Source organism: Rutidosis leptorrhynchoides, chromosome 2, assembly GCF_046630445.1.
Source record: "Rutidosis leptorrhynchoides isolate AG116_Rl617_1_P2 chromosome 2, CSIRO_AGI_Rlap_v1, whole genome shotgun sequence".
In the NCBI taxonomy this organism is placed as follows: domain Eukaryota; kingdom Viridiplantae; phylum Streptophyta; class Magnoliopsida; order Asterales; family Asteraceae; genus Rutidosis; species Rutidosis leptorrhynchoides.
The window spans coordinates 432,558,559-432,585,409 of record NC_092334.1 but is presented as its reverse complement, the minus strand read 5'-3'; positions in this window follow the sequence as shown (position 1 = coordinate 432,585,409).

The window sequence follows — 26,851 nt, the reverse complement described above, 5'->3', positions numbered from 1 at the left end:
GACCGTAATTTCCCAACACTTCATACAATGATAATGACTTAATAAAGTCATTAAATGCATTAGCATCCTGCACAACAAAATCGGAACCGCTTCATTCACTAGAAAACGAACTGAATTCCAGTCACCAAACAAGATGTGTTTTTCCGAATTTGAGTTCATGAAGTTTGTGATTCTGTTCCATAAACCAATTTTATCAATTAACAACTGAGGAGCATACACAAATTATGAATGTCTCCACGTCTTCCCTGACCCACCGACCTTTAACAATAAAAAAATGATCATCGCACCATATGAAACGACCCTTCAAGAGGCCCAAAAAGATGCACGATCAGAGTGCCTGTTGAAACCCGAAAGACAATAGCCCTCATAAGCTAAAGTAGTGGATTAATCGGGTATCTCCAGGGTTCAACTAAAAACCATGGTGGGAGATGCAAATTAGCCGCAACTTTAAGCTTATAAGGAACTCAATATTTATTTCACAAGGAGTATTACAAAGTCCCCCACTTAAATTCCTGACGTCCTCATCAGGACGAAACATAATCAATACCGAGGATCACTCATGCCCAAGGTCGAGTGAGATTCACCTATACTCATCGTTCTCGACGAGGTATGCCCCACCATGCCGAACGGCACATGATTGGATCTGATACCAGATGAAACGACCCTTAAAGCTTCCCCAAGAGATGCACAATTCGAGTGCCCGTTGCAACCTGAGAGACAATCGCCCTCATAAGCTAAAGTAGCAGACTAATCGGGTATCTCCAATTTTCAACTATAAACCATGGTGGGAGATGCTAATTAGCCACAACTTTAAGCTTATAAGGAACTCAATATTTCTTTCACAAGGGGTATTACACCATATTTGAGATTTAACTAAAACATTTGGATCCTAAAGAGAAACTAATCCACCCGATAAACCACAAGAGAGACTTATCGCGTAATCAAAATGATGGTTACCCCAAATAGATTTCAAACGATGTAACTTCAAACGCGTCATCTTCGTTTACTGTAATCAAAGGAAATTGAATATTTAAAGAAACGCATGTATCCCGAATCCATTCATGTTTCAAGAACACTTTTAACCCGCAACTATTGAGAGAAAGAATCTTCATTGACAACCATTTAAATCACCAAAACGATCTATCAAATTAAAAAAAGACCTTTCAAGTCGTATCCCATGATGTTTCCAACCCCCACAATGTCATTATAACGTGTAAACGGACCAACTCCAGCCTGTAATTTGGAAAACGAGTTATCAAACAACTGAGGTGTGCAACAATTTACAGACTTGCCCGAGGTGGTTTTGATATTTCAACATTGCATTCATTTGTAAAACTCGGTAGATGTGTCACACTCGTTTCTCTACCGAAGAATTTTCTTTTGGAGAGTTAACTTCGCCTGCATCATTAAAAGTATCTGGTGAAATGTCCCGTTCTTATTGATTAAAAACGTTCCATATTAATTGATTTCGTTGCGAGGTTTTGACCTCTATATGAGACGTTTTTCAAAGACTGCATTCATTTTAAAACAAACCATAACCTTTATTTCATCAATAAAGGTTTAAAAAGCTTTACGTAGATTATCAAATAATGATAATCTAAAATATCCTGTTTACACACGACCATTACATAATGGTTTACAATACAAATATGTTACAACAAAATAAGTTTCTTGAATGCAGTTTTTACACAATATCATACAAACATGGACTCCAAATCTCGTCCTTATTTAAGTATGCGACAGCGGAAGCTCTTAATAATCACCTGAGAATAAACATGCTTAAAACGTCAACAAAAATGTTGGTGAGTTATAGGTTTAACCTATATATATCAAATCATAATAATAGACCACAAGATTTCATATTTTAATACACATCCCATACATAGAGATAAAAATCATTCATATGGTGAACACCTGGTAACCGACATTAACAAGATGCATATATAAGAATATCCCCATCATTCCGGGACACCCTTCGGATATGATATAAATTTCGAAGTACTAAAGCATCCGGTACTTTGGATGGGGTTTGTTAGGCCCAATAGATCTATCTTTAGGATTCGCGTCAATTAGGGTGTCTGTTCCCTAATTCTTAGATTACCAGACTTAATAAAAAGGGGCATATTCGATTTCGATAATTCAACCATAGAATGTAGTTTCACGTACTTGTGTCTATTTTGTAAATCATTTATAAAACCTGCATGTATTCTCATCCCAAAAATATTAGATTTTAAAAGTGGGACTATAACTCACTTTCACAGATTTTTACTTCGTCGGGAAGTAAGACTTGGCCACTGGTTGATTCACGAACCTATAACAATATATACATATATATCAAAGTATGTTCAAAATATATTTACAACACTTTTAATATATTTTGATGTTTTAAGTTTATTAAGTCAGCTGTCCTCGTTAGTAACCTACAACTAGTTGTCCACAATTAGATGTATAGAAATAAATCGATAAATATTATCTTGAATCAATCCACGACCCAGTGTATACGTATCTCAGTATTGATCACAACTCAAACTATATATATTTTGGAATCAACCTCAACCCTGTATAGCTAACTCCAACATTCACATATAGAGTGTCTATGGTTGTTCCGAAATATATATAGATGTGTCGACATGATAGGTCGAAACATTGTATACGTGTCTATGGTATCTCAAGATTATATAATATACAATACAAGTTGATTAAGTTATGGTTGGAATAGATTTGTTACCAATTTTCACGTAGCTAAAATGAGAAAAATTATCCAATCTTGTTTTACCCATAACTTCTTCATTTTAAATCCGTTTTGAGTGAATCAAATTGCTATGGTTTCATATTGAACTCTATTTTATGAATCTAAACAGAAAAAGTATAGGTTTATAGTCGGAAAAATAAGTTACAAGTCGTTTTTGTAAAGGTAGTCATTTCAGTCGAAAGAACGACGTCTAGATGACCATTTTAGAAAACATACTTCCACTTTGAGTTTAACCATAATTTTTGGATATAGTTTCATGTTCATAATAAAAATCATCTTCTCAGAATAAGAACTTTTAAATCAAAGTTTATCATAGTTTTTAATTAACTAACCCAAAACAGCCCGCGGTGTTACTACGACGGCGTAAATCCGGTTTTACTGTGTTTTTCGTGTTTTCAGGTTTTAAATCATTAAGTTAGCATATCATATAGATATAGAACATGTGTTTAGTTGATTTTAAAAGTCAAGTTAGAAGGATTAACTTTGTTTGCGAACAAGTTTAGAATTAACTAAACTATGTTCTAGTGATTACAAGTTTAAACCTTCGAAAAAGATAGCTTTATATGTATGAATCGAATGATGTTATGAACATCATTACTACCTTAAGTTCCTTGGATAAACCTACTGGAAAAGAGAAAAATGGATCTAGCTTCAACGGATCCTTGGATGGCTCGAAGTTCTTGAAGCAGAATCATGACACGAAAACAAGTTCAAGTAAGATCATCACTTGAAATAAGATTGTTATAGTTATAGAAATTGAACCAAAGTTTGAATATGATTATTACCTTGTATTAGAATGATAACCTACTGTAAGAAATAAAGATTTCTTGAGGTTGGATGATCACCTTACAAGATTGGAAGTGAGCTAGCAAACTTGAAAGTATTCTTGATTTTATGTAACTAGAACTTGTAAAATATATGAAGAACACTTAGAACTTGAAGATAGAACTTGAGAGAGATCAATTAGATGAAGAAAATTGAAGAATGAAAGTGTTTGTAGGTGTTTTTGGTCGTTGGTGTATGGATTAGATATAAAGGATATGTAATTTTGTTTTCATGTAAATAAGTCATGAATGATTACTCATATTTTTGTAATTTTATGAGATATTTCATGCTAGTTGCCAAATGATGGTTCCCACATGTGTTAGGTGACTCACATGGGCTGCTAAGAGCTGATCATTGGTGTGTATATACCAATAGTACATACATCTAAAAGCTGTGTATTGTACGAGTACGAATACGGGTGCATACGAGTAGAATTGTTGATGAAACTGAACGAGGATGTAATTGTAAGCATTTTTGTTAAGTAGAAGTATTTTGATAAGTGTCTTGAAGTCTTTCAAAAGTGTATGAATACATATTAAAACACTACATGTATATACATTTTAACTGAGTCGTTAAGTCATCGTTAGTCGTTACATGTAAATGTTGTTTTGAAACCTTTAGGTTAACGATCTTGTTGAATGTTGTTAACCCATTGTTTATTATAACAAATGAGATGTTAAATTATTATATTATCATGATATTATGATATATAATATATCTTAGTATGATGTATATACAGTTAAATGTCGTTACAACGATAATCGTTACATATATGTCTCGTTTCGAAATCATTAAGTTAGTAGTCTTATTTTTACATATGTATTTCATTGTTAATACACTTAATAATATATTTACTTATCATTTAACATAATTAACCAAGTGTATCAATATCTTAATATGATTCATATGTACCTAGTAAGACGTTGTTATAACGATAATCGTTATATATATCGTTTTCGAGTTTCTTAAATTAATAGTCTCATTTTTATGTATATAACTCATTGTTAAAATACCTAATGAGATACATACTTATAATAAAAACATGTTAACTTTATATATAACCATATATATGTCATTGTATAGTTTTTACAAGTTTTAACGTTCGTGAATCACCGGTCAACTTGGGTGGTCAATTGTCTATATGAAACATATTTCAATTAATCAAGTCTTAACAAGTTTGATTGCTTAACATGTTGGAAACATTTAATCATGTAAATATCAATCTCAATTAATATATATAAACATGGAAAAGTTCGGGTCACTACATCTAGCACCTTGGATCTAACATGAACATTTTTGCTAGATGATTCAATATTCACACCAATAACTCTTTAAGGTGGCCAGAGTCATATTGATCATCTGCCACTGACGACACTTCAACAGTCTCACTTTTCGAAGTACCATCAACTGATTGACTAGAGTTACAAGCCGATGGATCAATAGTATCATCAATATTAAGTTACTATAAGACATAATCACAAACAGTCTTCACTATCCAACATACTGACCTTTATGCCACTTCTTTCCTACATACATGGTCTGAAGATCTTCAGACAAAAATATCTTAAAAACAAACGACACCGTATATTATTACTAGTTTTACATGTTTTGTATACACAAAGTCCGATGAATTTGTTTTAAATTTTCTTAAAGATTTTAAATATTTAAAAGAAATGATATCAAATTTTAAATTAAATAAATATTAAATTGACTGTTAGATTGCAAAATCACCTAAGTTATTACATTACACATTATCTATATATTCAATTGGAGAATGTATGAATAGTAATTTTCAATTGATTTGTGATTTTAATTTCTTGATTTGTTTAGATAATAAATAAATTATACTGTATCAAAAATACATAGGCAATCTTGGTTCCGTGGCTAGAGGCGCCTTTAGTAACCTACAGTTCCCCGTCTAGGGATGGCAATGGATCGGATATGGATCGGGTGGTGCCGTATCCATATCCATATCCATTTAGTTTTTGTTCATCCATATCCATATCCATATCCATTTAATTTCAGTTCATCCATCCATATCCATATCCACTGGATTAAGCGGATTAATGGATATCCGTTGGATATTCAAAAACTGTTATAATATTTCCGAATATCTACAAAAACGTGTACTTTTTGTCAAAAATAGAACACAATTTGTTGAATTTACCATCAAACATAGATTATAACAAATTAATTATGTAATTTGTATGTTTATCTTGTTAGATATAGGTGTTTTATTATAAAATATCATAGTTAATTTATTATATGGTTGCAAGCAAAATGTATGTGTAACAGTAAATGCATTTTTAATAGTAGACGTGTATACATATATCTATATTTATGTATTAATATATGTATTTCGGGTTTTAATGGATATATCCATGAATGATACTTTTTTATCCATATCCATATCCATATTCATTTATGTTCATCCATATCCGTATCCATATCCATTTAAGTTCATCCACATCCATTAAAATCGGGTGGATCGGGTGGATATCCACTGAATCGGGTGACCATTGCCATCCCTATCCCAGTCCCAGACATCTTTACTTTTTTGTTTAATTTCTCCTTGATTAGTTTTAAAGGTTGTAATTGGGCTGGATTGGCCATACGAAAATTTTGGCCTGCATGGATGTGCTTAATAATAAGATTACTATAATTTTTGATAAGTTAAAAAGAAAAACTTTAACAAATAATAGAATTACAACCCAACAATTTCTTAATTACAATGTCTTATGTTTGATGATCAAATCAAATAATTAAATATTGACGTTGCCTGAAAATTACTAATTCTTAAAAATAAAAATGAGGTTTTTTTATTTGAATTTACATTTTATGCTTTGATATTTATCCGAGTTATTTAAATCATAAATTTAGTCATATTTAGAACACAAAAACATTAATGCATCGATGGTTAGGCGTCTCACATGGTTACCAGATGGTCATGGATTTGAGTCACGAGAGTTTTTTTTTTCAAATTCTTTTCTTTTTTTCTTTATAAAAATTGTCGAACTCTTACATGGTTAATCGCACTTCGACCGCAGCGAAGCGCGATTGACCTTAAAACTTGTTACATTACATTACACATTACATTACACATTACACATATATTCTAAAAGAATGCTACTATTATTCATTATGTCTTTATTGGTCTTTTGACAATGATTTTTTATAAAATGAAAATATTAATTAATATATAATAATATAACCATTGCTATAACAAATAGAAAGCTAGATGATGTCTAAATAAAATTACACATATATTGTAAAAAATCATTATGCTATTACTATTCATTTTGATCTCATTTGTCTTCACGAAGGTATTTTATAAAATGGAAATACTAGTTACTCCAATATATAATGTATTATCATTATTGTAACACAGGAAAAGCTAGATCAAATGGTAAATGCAAAAGATATTGGAGAGAGGGTCAATGGGTTCAATTACTATTTAAATAAAAAATTTAAATTTAACTTTAACCCGTTAATTTTGTAATATTTCAGTTTCTCTCCCTCAACATTTAATTTTCCCTTTTCATTATATAACCTTTTAATTTTTTTTTTTCAAAATTTTTATTTTAACATTTCTTTGTCTAACATTAACTTTTTATTTTTAATTCTATGTTGCCTTTAACAATAACATAATAGTAATTACAAAATTTTTAATGTATAAAAGATTTGATTCAATTAGTTAGTTGGTTTTCATTGATCTATTTATAATTAACTTTTTTTCTAAAGGTAATCTAGATTAAATTTGTCTACTTTTATTATGATCACAATAAAGATTAAATTTGTCTAGTTAAAATATCACCACCACATAAACTTCAAAACTCACGTACTAAATTATAAGTTATAAGGCCAAACGCATACAACAAATATTTCGTCAAAACACGTTACCTCATACAAAGAGAATTGACCAACAACAACGTGTGACTCCTTCACCTCGTTCATAACATATTTCATTTTCATGAGAGAGAAATTTCGTTTTCATTAACATAATGAATAAATAAAGGATTTTAAGCTTTGTATTTTTTATAAAATGTTAGGTTGTATTTGATAAAACTGACGATTTAACGTTGAATGATTCATAATATGAATGATTTAAAGGTTCTTAATGTAGTTGGTTCTGAATGATAACAACATGTTTGCTAATCTAAATGAACAATATAATTGATATAAATTTACCCGATTAACATTAATAAAATAAACAATAGAGTTGTTAAATAAGTATACTTGATATAATTTAAAAATGATATTATATAAAATTCATAGTACCTTTTGACGTTTACATGTTAAACCATTCAGCATCATATGTCAGCAGGATTCAGAAACAAACGCGTTGAATGCTGAATGACTCAACATTCAACACTAAACTATTCAACTAAGAAATAATCAAGCACAGTCATACAGTATTATGTAATTCATGTAGTTTCCTTTCAGCCAACAATCAACTAGATGAAACATACATACCGCCACAATTGCCTTGTTAATTACGAAAAAGAAACTTTGTCCACTTCGAACCTTAATTAGGCTAATATTCACCTACTATTCACCTTTATTTTATTATTATAATTTTTTTTAAATTAATCATTCAGTTTAAAGGATAAGTTATGGGGCCGACTACCACCACCCATAGTCTCTTTTGTTATAGCTGATGCAATGTCACCTCAGTATAAAATAATTACCCTCCCTCTAATCTCGTGCCCCAATTACCCACCATTTTATTCACTTGAGGTTTATAGCTAAATTAACAAACACTTAATAAAACATCCACAAGTATACCTTCTTTTTCATATTGATATATATACAGAGTATTAAAGATGAATTTGAGAATTGTCATACCATTTATTACAATTCCATTTGGGAGTAACATTTTCTACAAACTTTATCTTTTCGCACACAATCCTTTGCTTTTTTCTTAAATTATTTTCGCACATAGTATAGTAAAAAAAATTACCATCCATTTCTAATTAATTTTTCAGTATTTCATTTTAAAATGTCTCAAATTAATGATTAAATTTCTTAAATTATGTGTTCTTTATCCGAGAACAATTACTATAGAACAGATGGAGTATATGTTTAGTAGGGTAACACTTTGTAATTTGAGAAAAAAAAAAACATTTATGTAACCATAAAGTACTACATAAATGGTGGTTTATTTTTAATTAGGACCTAAGAGGTCTCGGTATCCGTCGTAGATAGGATTTTAAGGGAACTCCCAGGTCCCACCCTCTAGCTGCGAATCGCTATCCCTGCCAACTTTGAAACTTTTTATTATTTTGACTCTTTGTTTTTACTCTTAAATGTAGAGTATAAAATATAAATAAACTATAAATACAAATCAAATTAATTAATCTACTTTTTATGTAACCATTATACTTTTGTTGTATGTTTCTTTATATTGATTAATTATATTATATTAACTAAAAATATAACTTATACAGTATAATTATTCAACTCATACTTTTTTTTTTTCTCAAACTTTTTTTATTATTATTTGACAAATGGGTCGTAGCTCATATACAGCGGTAAACGGGTCGTACCTTCTATATTGCTCAAAAGTAGCAAAACCACATTATACATTGAAGCAATTATAAAACACATTATCGGTAAAATCATCCAATACTTATGAACAACAATAGTATTTGATGGAAGATTGATCGCTTGATAAATTTGGAGCAATTCAAAAATAGTTTTAAATTTTTTTTGCCTCCGGCGAAATAAAATCCTGGATCTTTGTGTACAGTGGCAGATCCAGGATTTTATTTTGCCGGAGGAAAAAAAAATTTAAAACCGTAGCAATTTTTTTGGGCAAAATATGAAGGTTTTTGGGCAAAATTTGAAGGTTTGTGGGCAAAATTTAAAGATTTTGGGTCAAAATTTGGAGAATTTTGGGCAAAATTTGAATGATTTGGGGCAAAATATGTAGATTTTGGGGCAAAAAAATAAAAATTTTCACTGGGGGCAAAGTCGAAAAATCCAAAATTTTTACACTAAAAATTTCAAATCCACCGGGGGCAGCCGCCCCCGGTCCTAATGAATTGGATCCGCCTATGTTTGTGCCTATTACTATTATTCAATGGAAGGTGGCGCAGCTGGTCAACGATCTTCTTAAGATACGTTTGGTTCGCGAGATTTCAATGGGATATTATGGGATTTGCATTTGCAATCCCATGAAATGATATCATTGATTGGAGATTTGTAGAAAGGATTTGTAATTTATATCCTATAGAGGAAGGATTCTTAAAGGGTCCTATGCTTTGGACCAAAGTTGTCCAAATAAGAGAAAGAATTGCACGAAATTTTAAAATAAATATGAAAATCCAACACAATTAATAGGACAATTAATAGGGTAATGACTATATTCTATAATTTTTATCACTTATTTTGTTATTGTTATTATTATATTAACTAAAAATTAATAACTAAAACTGTAAGATTAAAAGTTAATTATAATTAAGGATGTAAGTGGGTAATCTATTCTTACGTTTTGTTGGACCACGTTTGAGTTTTCTAATAAATTTTTTGGTTTTTAATTTTATATTTAAAAACAACTTTTTTTTTTTTTTTAAAACCAACATACACAAAAGCTAAATTAATTTACGTTAACGTTTTACGTTTACAATTATATCATGTTTTATGAAAAACATTAACGTAAAATGATGTGTGCGAGGTGTAGTACGAAATAGTATTATTTTTAATATGAAATACGGCGTAATATAATACAAGTTTTATTTATTTATATAGATGGGATATACCTAAACCTTGCTACAACACTTATAGGCAGTGTACATAATGGTAGAGTAGTGTAGTTTTTAGTAAGTCCGGTTCGTTCCACAGGGAGCTAGCTGAGTTTAACGCTATATATATATATTTTAAACTATATTTGTATAAATATGTGTATATATATATATATATATATATATATATATATATATATATATATATATATATATATATATATAAGTAGTGTTATTCTTATTATAAAGGGGGGTTTTACCGTTTAATGACCGGTTTGTCGATTTTAAAACTTAAGTCACAATTAAAACCTAATGTAAAATATTAAATATAAATACAATTTAATTTAAAGCGTAAAACAAATGACGATAAATAAAATGCGTAAAATAAATAACAATGACGATATATAAAATTGCGAATAATAAAATGACAGTAATTAAAAATACGATGAGAAATACGATAAAAGAATTATGCTTATTTAAACTTCCGTAACCATGATGTTTGACGTTTTGATTTTAATTAATTGTTACCCGGGTTCATTGTCATTTGTCTTGGCTTATTTGATACCTATCTGGGTTTTGCCCATAATAGTCCATCGGTCATAATTAGAAAATGCTCATCAAATTAACCTTATTCCCGAAGTCAAATATTCCAACCAATTAGGGATTCGAACTGTAACAAGGTTTTAATACTTTGTTAATAATTACACCAGGTTATCGACTGCGTGTAATCCAAGGTTTTAATACTTTGTTAACAATTACACCAATTATCCTTGTATGTAATCCACCCCTGTTTTAATTAGTCTATGATACATTAATTTATTCACTTGGCCATAATGAATAATCAATTACCCAATCCAATTGATTAATTAAATGATTGTAAACGATGTCGTATAAACGTCACTAAATAGGACATTCGTAATCAATTTAATAATTATTAGATTAACTAATTTGAAGATAGGTTCGACAGGTTCCAATGAGTTGTCATTCAATTAGACAATACCCCCTACCTATTAATAGTCAATAGTCCAATGTTCACAAGTGTCGGTCTTTTGTCCAAACCCGAATTATAGTACAAAATCTAATAACCTCGTCTTTAATATTTAGTCTTGAAATGTCCCGTTCATATTGATTATAAACGTTCCATATTAATTGATTTCGTTGCGAGGTTTTGACCTCTATATGAGACGTTTTTCAAAGACTGCATTCGTTTTTAAAAACAAACCATAACCTTTATTTTATCGACAAGGTTAAAAGGACACCACCTAAATTATCAGAAATGATAATCTAAAAAATATCACACTTACACACTACCAATACATATTGGTTTACAATATTAATATGTTACAACAAAGTAAATTTCGAATGCAATTTTAAACAATATTATACAAGCATGCTGACTCCAAATCTTGTCCATATATTAGCATGCAATAGTGGAAGCTCTTAATAATCACTTGAGAATAAACATGCTTTAAACGTCAACAAAAATATTGGTGAGTTATAGGTTTAACCTATATATTTATCAAATCATAATAATAGACCACAAGATTTCATATTTCAATATACATCCAATACATAGAGATAAAAATCATTCATATGGTGAACACCTGGTAACCGACATTAACAAGATGCATATAAGAATATCCCCATCATTCCCTGACATCCATCGGACATGATATAAAACTCGAAGTACTAAAGCATCCGGTACTTTGGATGGGGTTCGTTAGGCCCAATAGATCCATCTTTAGGATTCGCGTCAATTAGGCGTGCACTAATTCTCAAAATTAGTGATGTTCCCTAATTCTTAGGCTACCAAGCAAAAGGGGCATATTCGGCTTCGATCATTCAACCATAGAAAGTAGTTTCATGTACTTGTGTCTATTTTGTAAAACATTTATAAAGCTGCATGTATTCTCATCCCAAAAATATTAGATTTTAAAAGTGGGACTATAACTCACTTTCACAGATTTTTACTTCCTCGGGAAGTAAGACTTGACCACTGGTCGATTCACGAACCTATAACAAATATGTACATATATATCAAAGTATGTTCAAAATATATTTACAACATTTTTAATACGTTTTAATGTTTTAAATATTTTCAGTCAGCTATCCTCGTTAGTAACCTACAACTAGTTGTCCATAGTTAGATGTACAGAAATAAATTGATATATATTATCTTGACCCAATCCACGACCTAGTGTATACACGTCTCAGGCTAGATCACAACTCAAAGTATATATATTTTTGGAATCAACCTCAACCCTGTATAGCTAACTCTAACATTACTGCATATAGAGTGTCTATGATTGTTCTAAATAATATATATACATGGGTCGATATGATATGTCAAAACATTTGCATACGTGTCTATGGTATCCCAAGATTACATAATATATTAGAATACATGTATAATACAATATAAGTTAGCTAGGATATGATTTGTATAGAATTGTTACAATATTTCCCGTAGCTACAACAATAAAAAAATATCCAATCTTGTTTTACCCATAACTTCTTCGTTTTAAATCCGTTTTGAGTGAATCAAATTGCTATGATTTCATATTGAACTCTATTTTATGAATCTAAACAGAAAAGTATAGGTTTATAGTCGAAAATAAAAGTTACAAGTCGTTTTTGTAAGAGGTGGTCATTTCAGTCGAAAGAACGACGTCTTGATGACCATTTTGAAAAACATACTTCCACTTTGAGTTTAACCATGATTTTTGGATATAGTTTCATGTTCATAAGAAAAATAATTTTCCCAGAAGAACAACTTTTAAATCAAATTTTATCATAGTTTTTAATTATCAAACCCAAAACAGCCCGCGGTGTTACTACGACGGCGTATATCCGGTTTTACGGTGTTTTTCGTGTTTTCCAGTTTTAAATCATTAAGTTAGCATATCATATAGATATAGAACATGTGTCTAGTTGATTTTAAAATTCAAGTTAGAAGGATTAACTTTATTTGCGAACAAGTTTAGAATTAACTAAACTATGTTCTAGTGATTACAAGTTTAAATCTTCGAATAAGATAGTTTTATATGTATGAATTGAATGATGTTATGAACATCATTACTACCTTAATTTTAGTAGGTAAACCTACTGGAAATGATAAAAATAGATCTAGCTTCAAAGGATCCTTGGATGGCTTGAAAGTTCTTGAAGCAGAATCATGACACGAAAACAAGTTCAAGTAAGATTTCCACTCGAAATAAGATTGTTATAGTTATAGAAATTGAATCAAAGTTTGAATATGAGTATTACCTTGTATTAGAAAGATATCTTACTGTAAATAAGAAAGATTTCTTGAGGTTAGATGATCACTTTACAAGATTGGAAGTAAGCTAGCAAACTTTGAAGTATTCTTGATTTTATGAAACTAGAACTTATAGTATTTATGAAGAACACTTAGAACTTGAAGATAGAACTTGAGAGAGATCAATTAGATGAAGAAAATTGAAGAATGAAAGCGTTTGTAGGTGTTTTTGGTCGTTGGTATATGGATTAAATATAAAGGATGTGTAATTTTGTTTACTTGTAAATAAGTCATGAATGATTACTAATATTTTTGTAATTTTATGAGATATTTCATGCTAGTTGCCAAATTAAGGTTCCCACATGTGTTAGGTGACTCACATAGGCTGATAAGAGCTGATCATTGGAGTGTATATACTAATAGTACATACATCTAAAAGCTGTGTATTGTACGAGTACGAATACGGGTGCATACGAGTAGAATTGTTGATGAAACTGAACGAGGATGTAATTGTAAGCATTTTTGTTAAGTAGAAGTATTTTGATAAATGTCTTGAAGTCTTTCAAAAGTGTATGAATACATATTAAAACACTACATGTATATACATTTTAACTGAGTCGTTAAATCATCGTTAGTCGTTACATGTAAATGTTGTTTTGAAACCTTTAGGTTAACGATCTTGTTAAATGTTGTTAACCCATTGTTTATTATATCTAAAGAGATTTTAAATTATTACATTATCATGATATTATTATATATTAATATATCTTAGTATGATATATATACAGTTAAATGTTGTTACAACGATAATCGTTACATATATGCCTTGTTTCGAAATCCTTAAGTTAGTAGTCTTGTTTTTACATATGTAGTTCATTGTTAATACACTTAATGATATATTTACTTATCATTTAACATGTTTAACAAAGTGTATCAATATCTTAATATGATTCATATGTACTTAGTAAGACGTTGTTATAACGATAATCGTTATATATATCGTTTTCGAGTTTCTTAATTCAATAGTCTCATTTTTATGTATATAACTCATTGTTAAAATACTTAATGAGATACATACCTATCATAATAACATGTTAACTATATATATATATATATATATATATATATATATATATATATATATATATATATATATATATATATATATATATATATATATATATATATATATATATATATATATATATATATATATATATATATATATATATGTCATCATATAGTTTTTTACAAGTTTTAACGTTCGTGAATCACCGGTCAACTTGGGTGGTCAATTGTCTATATGAAACCTATTTCAATTAATCAAGTCTTAACAAGTTTGATTGCTTAACATGTTAGAAACAGTTAATCATGTAAATAATAATTTCATTTAATATATATAAACATGGAAAAGTTCGGGTCACTACAGTACCTACCCGTTAAATAAATTTCGTCCCGAAATTTTAAGCAGTTGGAGGTGTTGTCGTATCTTCTGGAAATAAGTGCGGGTATTTCTTCTTCATCTGATCTTCTCGTTCTCAGGTGAACTCGGGTCCTCTATGAGCATTCCATCGAACCTTAACAATTGGTATTTTATTTTGCTCAAGTCTTTTAACCTCACGATCCATTATTTCGACGGGTTCTTCGATAAATTGAAGTTTTTCGTTGATTTGGATTTCGTCTAACGGAATAGTGAGATCTTCTTTAGCAAAACATTTCTTCTAATTCGAGACGTGGAAAGTGTTATATACAGCTACGAGTTGTTGTGATAATTCAAGTCGGTAAGCTATTGGTCCGACACGATCAATAATCTTGAATGGTCCTATATACCTTGGATTTAATTTCCCTCGTTTACCAAATCGAACAACGCCTTTCCAAGGTGCAACCTTAAGCATGACCATTTCTCCAATTTCAAAGTCTATATCTTTTCTTTCAATGTCGGCGTAGCTCTTTTGTCGACTTTGGGCGGTTTTCAACCGTTGTTGAATATGGATGATCTTCTCGGTAGTTTCTTGTATTATCTCCGGACCCGTAATCTGTCTATCCCCCACTTCACTCCAACAAATCGAAGACCTGCACTTTCTACCATAAAGTGCTTCAAACGGCACCATCGCAATGCTTGAATGGTAGCTGTTGTTGTAGGAAAATTCTGCTAACGGAAGGTGTCGATCCCAACTGTTTTCGAAATCAATAACACATGCTCGTAGCATGTCTTTAAGCGTTTGTATCGTCCTTTTGCTCTGCCCATCAGTTTGTGGATGATAGGCAGTACTCATGTCTAGATGAGTTCCTAATGCTTGCTGTAATGTCTGCCAGAATCTTGAAATAAATCTGCCATCCCTATCAGAGACAATAGAGATTGGTATTCCATGTCTGGAGACGACTTCTTTCAAATACAATCGTGTTAACTTCTCCATCTTGTCATCTTCTCTTATTGGCAGGAAGTGTGCTGATTTGGTGAGACGATCAACTATTACCCAAATAGTATCAAAACCACTGGCAGTCCTTGGCAATTTAGTGATGAAATCCATGGTAATGTTTTCCCATTTCCATTTCGGGATTTCGAGTTGTTGAAGTAGACCTGATGGTTTCTGATGCTCCGCTTTAACTTTGGAACACGTAAAACATTCTCCTACGTATTTAGCAACATCGGCTTTCATACCCGGCCATCAAAAATGTTTCTTGAGATCCTTGTACATCTTCCCCGTTCCAGGGTGTATTGAGTATCTGGTTTTATGAGCTTCTCTAAGTACCATTTCTCTCATATCTTCAAATTTTGGTACCCAAATTCTTTCAGCCCTATACCGGGTTCCGTCTTCTCGAATATCAAGATGCTTCTCCGATCCTTTGGGTATTTCATCCTTTAAATTTCCCTTTTTTTAAAACTCCTTGTTGCGCCTCCTTTATTTGAGTAGTAAGGTTATTGTGAAACATTATATTCATAGCTTTTACTCGAATGGGTTCTCTTTCCTTTCTGCTCAAGGCGTCGGCTACCACATTTGCCTTCCCCGGGTGATAACGAATCTCAAAGTCGTAATCATTCAACAATTCAATCCACATGCGCTGTCTCATGTTCAGTTGTTTCTGGTTAAATAGTGTTGAAGACTTTTGTGGTCGGTATATATAATACTTTTGGCTCCATATAAGTAGTGCATCCAAGTCTTTAATGCAAAAACAACCGCACCTAATTCCAAATCATGTGTCGTATAATTTTGCTCGTGAATCTTCAATTGTCTAGACGTATAAGCAATTACCTTCGTTCATTACATTAATACACAATCGAGACCTTGCTTTGAGGCGTCACAATATATCACAAAATCATCATTCCCTTCAGGCAATGACAATATAGGTGTTGTAGTTAACTTTTTCTTTAACAATTGAACGCCTTTTCTTGTTCATCCTTTCATTTAAATTTCCTCCCTTTATGCGTTAATGCAGTCAAGGGTTTTGCTATTCTGGAAAAATCTTGGATGAACCTTCTGTAGTAACCAGCTAGTCCTAAGAATTGGCGTATATGCTTCAGAGTTTTCAGGGTTTTCCACTTTTCAACAGTTTCAATCTTTGCTAGATCCACCTGAATACCTTCTTTGTTCACTATGTGACCGAGGAATTGAACTTCTTCCAACCAAAATGCACATTTTGAAAACTTAGCGTACAGTTTTTCTTTCCTCAGCAACTCTAGTACTTTTCTCAAATGTTCTTCGTGCTCTTGATCATTCTTCAAGTAAATAAGTATGTCATCGATGAAAACAATGACAAACTTGTCAAGGTATGGTCCACACACTCAGTTCATGAGGTCCATGAACACAGCTGGTGCGTAAGTCAACCCAAACGGCATAACCATAAACTCGTAATGACCGTAACGTGTCCTAAAAGCAGTCTTTGGGATATCATCCTTCTTCACCTGCATTTGATGATACCCAGAACGTAAATCAATCTTCGAATAAACTGACAAGCCTTGTAGTTGATCAAATAAGTCGTCAATTCTCGGTAGTGGGTAGCGGTTCTTGATGGTAAGTTTGTTCAACTCTCGGTAGTCGATACATAACCTAAATGTACCATCCTTCTTCTTGACAAACAAAACAGGAGCTCCCCACGGTGATGTGCTTGGTCGAATGAAACCACGCTCTAAAAGTTCTTGTAATTGGCTCTGAAGTTCCTTCATTTCGCTAGGTGCGAGTCTGTATGGAGCACGAGCTATTGGTGCAGCTCCCGGTACAAGATCTATCTGAAATTCAACGGATCGGCGTGGAGGTAGTCCCGGTAATTCTTTCAGAAATACATCGGGAAATTCTTTTGCGACGGGAACATCATTGATGTTCTTTTCTTCGGAATTGACTTTATCGACGTGTGCTAGCACAGCATAGCAACCTTTTCTTATTAGTTTTTGTGCCTTCAGGTTATTAATAAGGTTTAACTTCGCGTTGTTCTTTTCTCCGTACACCATTAAGGGTTTTCCTTTTTCTCGTATTATACGAATTGCATTTTTGTAATAAACGATCTCTGCTTTCACTTCTTTCAACCAGTCCATACCGATTATCACATCAAAACTCCCTAACTCTACTGGTATCAAGTCAATCTTAAATGTTTCATTAACCAGTTTAATTTCTCGATTCCGACATATATTATCTGCTGTAATTAATTTACCATTTGCTAATTCGAGTAAAAATTTATTATCCAAGGGCGTCGGTGAGCAACTTAGTTTAGCACAAAAATCTCTACTCATATAGCTTCTATCCGCACCCAAATCAAATAAAACATAAGCATATTTATTGTCAATGAGAAACGTACCCGTAACAAGCTCCGGGTCTTCCTGCGCTTCTGTCGTATTAATATTAAAAACTCTTTCGCGGCCCTGCCCATTAGTATTCCCCTAATTTAGGCAATTTTTAATAATGTGGCCTGGTTTTCCACATTTATAACAGACTACGTTGGCAGTAATTGCTCCGACACTACTTATTCCGACATTACTCGTTCCGGCATTATTTGTTCCTTTAGTTCTGTTATACATTGGTCCGTAGACCTCACACTTTGTCGCGCTATGATCATTTCTTTTACACCTGTTGCAAAATGTTGTGCAGAACCCCGGGTGATTCTCTTCACACCTTTGGCATTGCTGTTTCTGATTATTGTTGTTGTTGTTGCAGTTGTTAATGTTGTTGGGACAATTATTGTAATTGTTGTTGGGACGTTTGTTGAAGTTGTTGTTGCAATTGATGTTGCGGTTATTGGGATAGTTATTGCGATTGTGGTTGTGATTGTTGTTGTTATATTGGTGACTCTTGTCATTGTTTTCCTCCCACTTTCTCTTGACTTGTTTCATGTTAGCCTCTCCGGTCGTCTGTTCCTTAATCCTTCGTTCGATCTGGTTCACTAATTTATGAGCCATTCAACTTGCCTTTTGTATGGAGGCGGGCTCGTGTGAACTCACATCTTCTTGAATTCTTTCCGGTAACCCTTTTACAAATGCGTCGATCTTCTCTTCTTCGTCTTCAAACGTTCTGGGACACAATAGGCACAATTCTGTGAATCGTCGTTCGTACGTGGTGATATCGAAACCTTGCATTTGTAATCCTCTAAGCTCTACCTTGAGCTTATTGACCTCATTTCTGGGACGATACTGCTCATTCATCAATTGCTTGAATGCTGACCATGGTAGTGCGTAAGTATCATCTTGTCCTACCTGCTCGAGATAGGTATTCCACCATGTTAACGCCGTACCTGTGAAGGTATGCGTAGCGTACTTAACTTTGTCCTCTTCAGTACAGTTACTTATGGCAAACACCGATTCGACCTTCTCGATCCACCGTTTCTGAAATGTCCCGTTCTTATTGATTAAAAACGTTCCATATTAATTGATTTCGTTGCGAGGTTTTGACCTCTATATGAGACGTTTTTCAAAGACTGCATTCATTTTAAAACAAACCATAACCTTTATTTCATCAATAAAGGTTTAAAAAGCTTTACGTAGATTATCAAATAATGATAATCTAAAATATCCTGTTTACACACGACCATTACATAATGGTTTACAATACAAATATGTTACAACAAAATAAGTTTCTTGAATGCAGTTTTTACACAATATCATACAAGCATGGACTCCAAATCTCGTCCTTATTTAAGTATGCGACAGCGGAAGCTCTTAATAATCACCTGAGAATAAACATGCTTAAAATGTCAACAAAAATGTTGGTGAGTTATAGGTTTAACCTATATATATATATCAAATCATAATAATAGATCACAAGATTTCATATTTCAATACACATCCCATACATAGAGATAAAAGTCATTCATATGGTGAACACCTGGTAACCGACATTAACAAGATGCATATATAAGAATATCCCCATCATTCCGGGACACCCTTCGGATATGATATAAATTTCGAAGTACTAAAGCATCCGGTACTTTGGATGGGGTTTGTTAGGCCCAATAGATCTATCTTTAGGATTCGCGTCAATTAGGGTGTCTGTTCCCTAATTCTTAGATTACCAGACTTAATAAAAAAGGGCATATTCGATTTCGATAATTCAACCATAGAATGTAGTTTCACGTACTTGTGTCTATTTTGTAAATCATTTATAAAACCTGCATGTATTCTCATCCCAAAAATATTATATTTTAAAAGTGGGACTATAACTCACTTTCACAGATTTTTACTTCGTCGGGAAGTAAGACTTGGCCACTGGTTGATTCACGAACCTATAACAATATATACATATATATCAAAGTATGTTCAAAATATATTTACAACACTTTTAATATATTTTGATGTTTTAAGTTTATTAAGTCAGCTGTCCTCGTTAGTAACCTACAACTAGTTGTCCACAGTTAGATGTACAGAAATAAATCGATAAATATTATCTTGAATCAATCCATGACCCAGTGTATACGTATCTCAGTATTGATCACAACTCAAACTATATATATTTTGGAATCAACCTCAACCCTGTATAGCTAACTCCAACATTCACATATAGAGTGTCTATGGTTGTTCCGAAATATATATAGATGTGTCGACATGATAGGTCGAAACATTGTATACGTGTCTATGGTATCTCAAGATTACATAATATACAATACAAGTTGATTAAGTTATGGTTGGAATAGATTTGTTACCAATTTTCACGTAGCTAAAATGAGAAAAATTATCCAAACTTGTTTTACCCATAACTTCTTCATTTTAAATCCTTTTTGAGTGAATCAAATTGCTATGGTTTCATATTGAACTCTATTTTATGAATCTAAACAGAAAAAGTATAGGTTTATAGTCGGAAAAATAAGTTACAAGTCGTTTTTGTAAAGGTAGTCATTTCAGTCGAAAGAACGACGTCTAGATGACCATTTTAGAAAACATACTTCCACTTTGAGTTTAACCATAATTTTTGGATATAGTTTCATGTTCATAATAAAAATCATTTTCTCAGAATAACAACTTTTAAATCAAAGTTTATCATAGTTTTTAATTAACTAACCCAAAACAGCCCGCGGTGTTACTACGACGGCGTAAATCCAGTTTTACGGTGTTTTTCGTGTTTCCAGGTTTTAAATCATTAAGTTAGCATATCATATAGATATAGAACATGTGTTTAGTTGATTTTAAAAGTCAAGTTAGAAGGATTAACTTTTGTTTGCGAACAAGTTTAGAATTAACTAAACTATGTTCTAGTGATTACAAGTTTAAACCTTCGAATAAGATAGCTTTATATGTATGAATCGAATGATTTTATGAACATCATTACTACCTTAAGTTCCTTGGATAAACCTACTGGAAAAGAGAAAAATGGATCTAGCTTCAACGGATCCTTGGATGGCTCGAAGTTCTTGAAGCAGAATCATATCACGAAAACAAGTTCAAGTAAGATCATCACTTGAAATAAGATTGTTATAGTTATAGAAATTGAACCAAAGTTTGAATATGATTATTACCTTGTATTAGAATGATAACCTACTGTAAGAAACAAAGATTTCTTGAGGTTGGATGATCACCTTACAAGATTGGAAGTGAGCTAGCAAACTTGAAAGTATTCTTGATTTTATGTAACTAGAACTTGTAGAATTTATGAAGAACACTTAGAACTTGAAGATATAACTTGAGAGAGATTAATTAGATGAAGAAAATTGAAGAATGAAAGTGTTTGTAGGTGTTTTTGGTCGTTGGTGTATGGATTAGATATAAAGGATATGTAATTTTGTTTTCATGTAAATAAGTCATGAATGATTACTTATATTTTTGTAATTTTATGAGATATTTCATGCTAGTTGCCAAATGATGGTTCCCACATGTGTTAGGTGACTCAAATGGGCTACTAAGAGCTGATCATTGGAGTGTATATACCAATAGTACATACATCTAAGAGCTGTGTATTGTACGAGTACGAATACGGTTGCATACGAGTAGAATTGTTGATGAAACTGAACGAGGATGTAATTGTAAGAATTTTTGTTAAGTAGAAGTATTTTGATAAGTGTATTGAAGTCTTTCAAAAGTATATAAATACATATTAAAACACTACATGTATATACATTTTAACTGAGTCGTTAAGTCATCGTTAGTCGTTACATGTAAATGTTGTTTTGAAACCTTTAGGTTAACGATCTTGTTAAATGTTGTTAACCCAATGTTTATAATATCAAAAGAGATTTTAAATTATTATATTATCATGATATTATGATGTACGAATATCTCTTAATATGATATATATACATTAAATGTCGTTACAACGATAATCGTTACATATATGTCTCGTTTCAAAATCATTAAGTTAGTAGTCTTGTTTTTACATATGTAGTTCATTGTTAATATACTTAATGATATGTTTAATTATCATAATATAATGTTAACTATATATATAACCATATATATGCCATCATATAGTTTTTACAAGTTTTAACGTTCGTGAATCACCGGTCAACTTGGGTGGTCAATTGTCTATATGAAACCTATTTCAATTAATCAAATCTTAACAAGTTTGATTGCTTAACATGTTGGAAACATTTAATCATGTAAATATAAATCTCAATTAATATATATAAACATGGAAAAGTTCGGGTCACTACAGTACCTACCCGTTAAATAAATTTCGTCCCGAAATTTTAAGCTGTTGAAGGTGTTGACGAATCTTCTGGAAATAGATGCGGGTATTTATTCTTCATCTGATCTTCACGCTCCCAGGTGAACTCAGGTCCTCTACGAGCATTCCATCGAACCTTAACAATTGGTATCTTGTTTTGCTTAAGTCTTTTAACCTCACGATCCATTATTTCGACGGGTTCTTCGATGAATTGGAGTTTTTCGTTGATTTGGATTTCATCTAACGGAATAGTGAGATCTTCTTTAGCAAAATATTTCTTCAAATTCGAGACGTGGAAAGTGTTATGTATAGCCGCGAGTTGTTGAGGTAACTCAAGTCGGTAAGCTACTGGTCCGACACGATCAATAATCTTGAATGGTCCAATATACCTTGGATTTAATTTCCCTCGTTTACCAAATCGAACAACGCCTTTCCAAGGTGCAACTTTAAGCATGACCATCTCTCCAATTTCAAATTCTATATCTTTTCTTTTAATGTCAGCGTAGCTCTTTTGTCGACTTTGGGCGGTTTTCAATCTTTGTTGAATTTGGATGATCTTCTCGGTAGTTTCTTGTATAATCTCCGGACCCGTAATCTGTCAACCCCCACTTCACTCCAACAAATCGGAGACCTGCACTTTCTACCATAAAGTGCTTCAAACGGCGCCATCTCAATGCTTGAATGGTAGCTGTTGTTGTAGGAAAATTCTGCTAATGGTAGATGTCGATCCCAACTGTTTCCGAAATCAATAACACATGCTCGTAGCATATCTTCAAGCGTTTGTATCGTCCTTTTACTCTGCCCATCAGTTTGTGGATGATAGGCAGTACTCATGTCTAGACGAGTTCCTAATGCTTGCTGTAATGTCTGCCAGAATCTTGAAATAAATCTGCCATCCCTATCAGAGATAATAGAGATTGGTATTCCATGTCTGGAGACGACTTCCTTCAAATACAGTCGTGCTAACTTCTCCATCTTGTCATCTTCTCTTATTGGCAGGAAGTGTGCTGATTTGGTGAGACGATCAACTATTACCCAAATAGTATCAAAACCACTTGCAGTCCTTGGCAATTTAGTGATGAAATCCATGGTAATGTTTTCCCATTTCCATTCCAGGATTTCGGGTTGTTGAAGTAGACCTGATGGTTTCTGATGCTCAGCTTTGACCTTAGAACACGTCAAACATTCTCCCACGTATTTAGCAACATCGGCTTTCATACCCAGCCACCAAAAATGTTTTTTGAGATCCTTGTACATCTTCCCCGTTCCAGGATGTATTGAGTATCTGGTTTTATGAGCTTCTCTAAGTACCATTTCTCTCATATCTCCAAATTTTGGTACCCAAATCCTTTCAGCCCTATACCGGGTTCCGTCTTCCCGAATATTAAGATGCTTCTCCGATCCTTTGGGTATTTCATCCTTTAAATTTCCCTCTTTTAAAACTCCTTGTTGCGCCTCCTTTATTTGAGTAGTAAGGTTATTATGAATCATTATATTCATAGATTTTACTCGAATGGGTTCTCTGTCCTTCCTGCTCAAGGCATCGGCTACCACATTTGCCTTCCCCGGGTGGTAACGAATCTCAAAGTCGTAATCACTCAATAATTCAATCCACCTACGCTGCCTCATATTCAGTTGTTTCTGATTAAATATGTGTTGAAGACTTTTGTGGTCGGTATATATAATACTTTTGACCCCATATAAGTAGTGCCTCCAAGTCTTTAATGCAAAAACAACCGCGCCTAATTCCAAATCATGCGTCGTATAATTTTGTTCGTGAATCTTCAATTGTCTAGACGCATAAGCAATCACCTTCGTTCGTTGCATTAATACACAACCGAGACCTTGCTTTGATGCGTCACAATAAATCACAAAATCATCATTCCCTTCAGGCAATGACAATATAGGTGCCGTAGTTAGCTTTTTCTTCAATAACTGAAACGCTTTCTCTTGTTCATCATTCCATTCAAATTTCTTCCCTTTATGCGTTAATGCAGTCAAGGGTTTTGCTATTCTGGAAAAGTCTTGGATGAACCTTCTGTAGTAACCAGCTAGTCCTAAAAACTGGCGTATGTGTTTCGGAGTTTTCGGGGTTTCCCACTTTTCAACAGTTTCTATCTTTGCCGGATCCACCTTAATACCTTCTTTGTTCACTATGTGACCGAGGAATTGAACTTCTTCCAACCAAAATGCACACTTTGAAAACTTAGCGTACAATTCTTCCTTCCTTAATACTTCTAACACCTTTCTCAAATGTTCACCGTGTTCTTGGTCATTCTTTGAGTAAATAAGTATGTCATCAATGAAAACAATGACAAACTTGTCAAGGTATGGTCCACACACTCGGTTCATAAGGTCCATGAACACAGCTGGTGCATTAGTTAAACCAAACGGCATGACCATAAACTCGTAATGACCGTAACGTGTTCTGAAAGCAGTCTTTGGAATATCATCTTCTTTCACCCGCATTTGATGATACCCGGAACGTAAGTCAATCTTTGAATAAACAGACGAGCCTTGTAGTTGATCAAATAAGTCATCGATTCTCGGTAGTGGGTAGCGGTTCTTGATGGTAAGTTTGTTCAACTCTCGGTAGTCGATACACAACCTGAATGTACCATCTTTCTTCTTGACAAACAAAACAGGAGCTCGCCACGGTGATGTGCTTGGTCGAATGAAACCACGCTCTAAAAGTTCTTGTAATTGGCTTTGCAGTTCTTTCATCTCGCTGGGTGCGAGTCTGTAAGGAGCACGAGCTATTGGTGCAGCTCCTGGTACAAGATCTATTTGAAATTCAACGGATCGATGTGGGGGTAATCCCGGTAATTCTTTCGGAAATACATCTGGAAATTCTTTTGCAATGGGAACATCATTGATGCTCTTTTCTTCAGTTTGTAGTTTCTCGACGTGTGCTAGAACAGCATAGCAACCTTTCTTATTAGTTTTTGTGCCTTCAAATTACTAATAAGATGTAGCTTCGTGTTGCCCTTTTCTCCGTACACCATTAAGGGTTTTCCTTTTTCTCGTATAATGCGAATTGCATTTTTGTAACAAACGATCTCTGCTTTCACCTCTTTCAACCAGTCCATACCGATTATCACATCAAAACTCCCTAACTCTACTGGTATCAAATCAATCTTAAATGTTTCGCTAACCAGTTTAATTTCTCGATTCCGACATATATTATCTGCTGAAATTAATTTACCATTTGCTAATTCGAGTAAAAATTTACTATCCAAAGGCGTCAATGGACAACTTAATTTAGCACAAAAATCTCTACTCATATAGCTTCTATCCGTACCCGAATCAAATAAAACGTAAGCAGATTTATTGTCAATAAGAAACGTACCCGTAACAAGCTCCGGGTCTTCCTGTGCCTCTGCCGCATTAATATTGAAAACTCTTCCGCGGCCTTGTCCATTCGTGTTCTCCTGGTTCGGGCAATTTCTAATAATGTGGCCCGGTTTTCCACATTTATAACAAACTACATTGGCATAACTTGCTCCGACACTACTTGATCTGCCATTACTCGTTCCGACACCATTTGTTCCTTTCGTTCTATTAACCCCTGGTCCGTAGACCTCACACTTCGCCGCGCTATGACCATTTCTTTTACACTTGTTGCAAAATTTGGTGCAGAACCCCGAGTGATACTTTTCACACCTTTGGCATAGCTGCTTCTGATTGTTGTTGTTGTTGCGATTATTATTGTTGTTGGGATGATTGTTGTAGTTGCTGCTGTTGTTGTTGTTGTTGTTGTTGTTGTTGTTGTTGTTGGGCCGTTTGTTGTAGTTGCGATTGATGTTGCGATTGTTGGGATAATTGTTGCGATTATTGTTGTAATTGCTGCTGTTGTTGTATTGGTGATTCTTATCACCGTTTTCCTCCCAGTTTCTTTTGACTTGCTTCACATTGGCCTCTTCAGCAGTCTGTTCTTTAATTCTTTCTTCAATCTGGTTCACTAGTTTGTGAGCCATTCTACATGCCTGTTGTATGGAGGCGGGCTCGTGTGAACTTATATCTTCTTGGATTCTTTCCGGTAATCCTTTCACAAACGCGTCGATCTTCTCTTCCTCATCTTCGAATGCTCCCTGACACAATAGGCACAATTCTGTGAATCGTCTTTCGTACGTGGTAATATCAAATCCTTGGGTTCGTAACCCTCTAAGTTCTGTCTTGAGCTTATTGACCT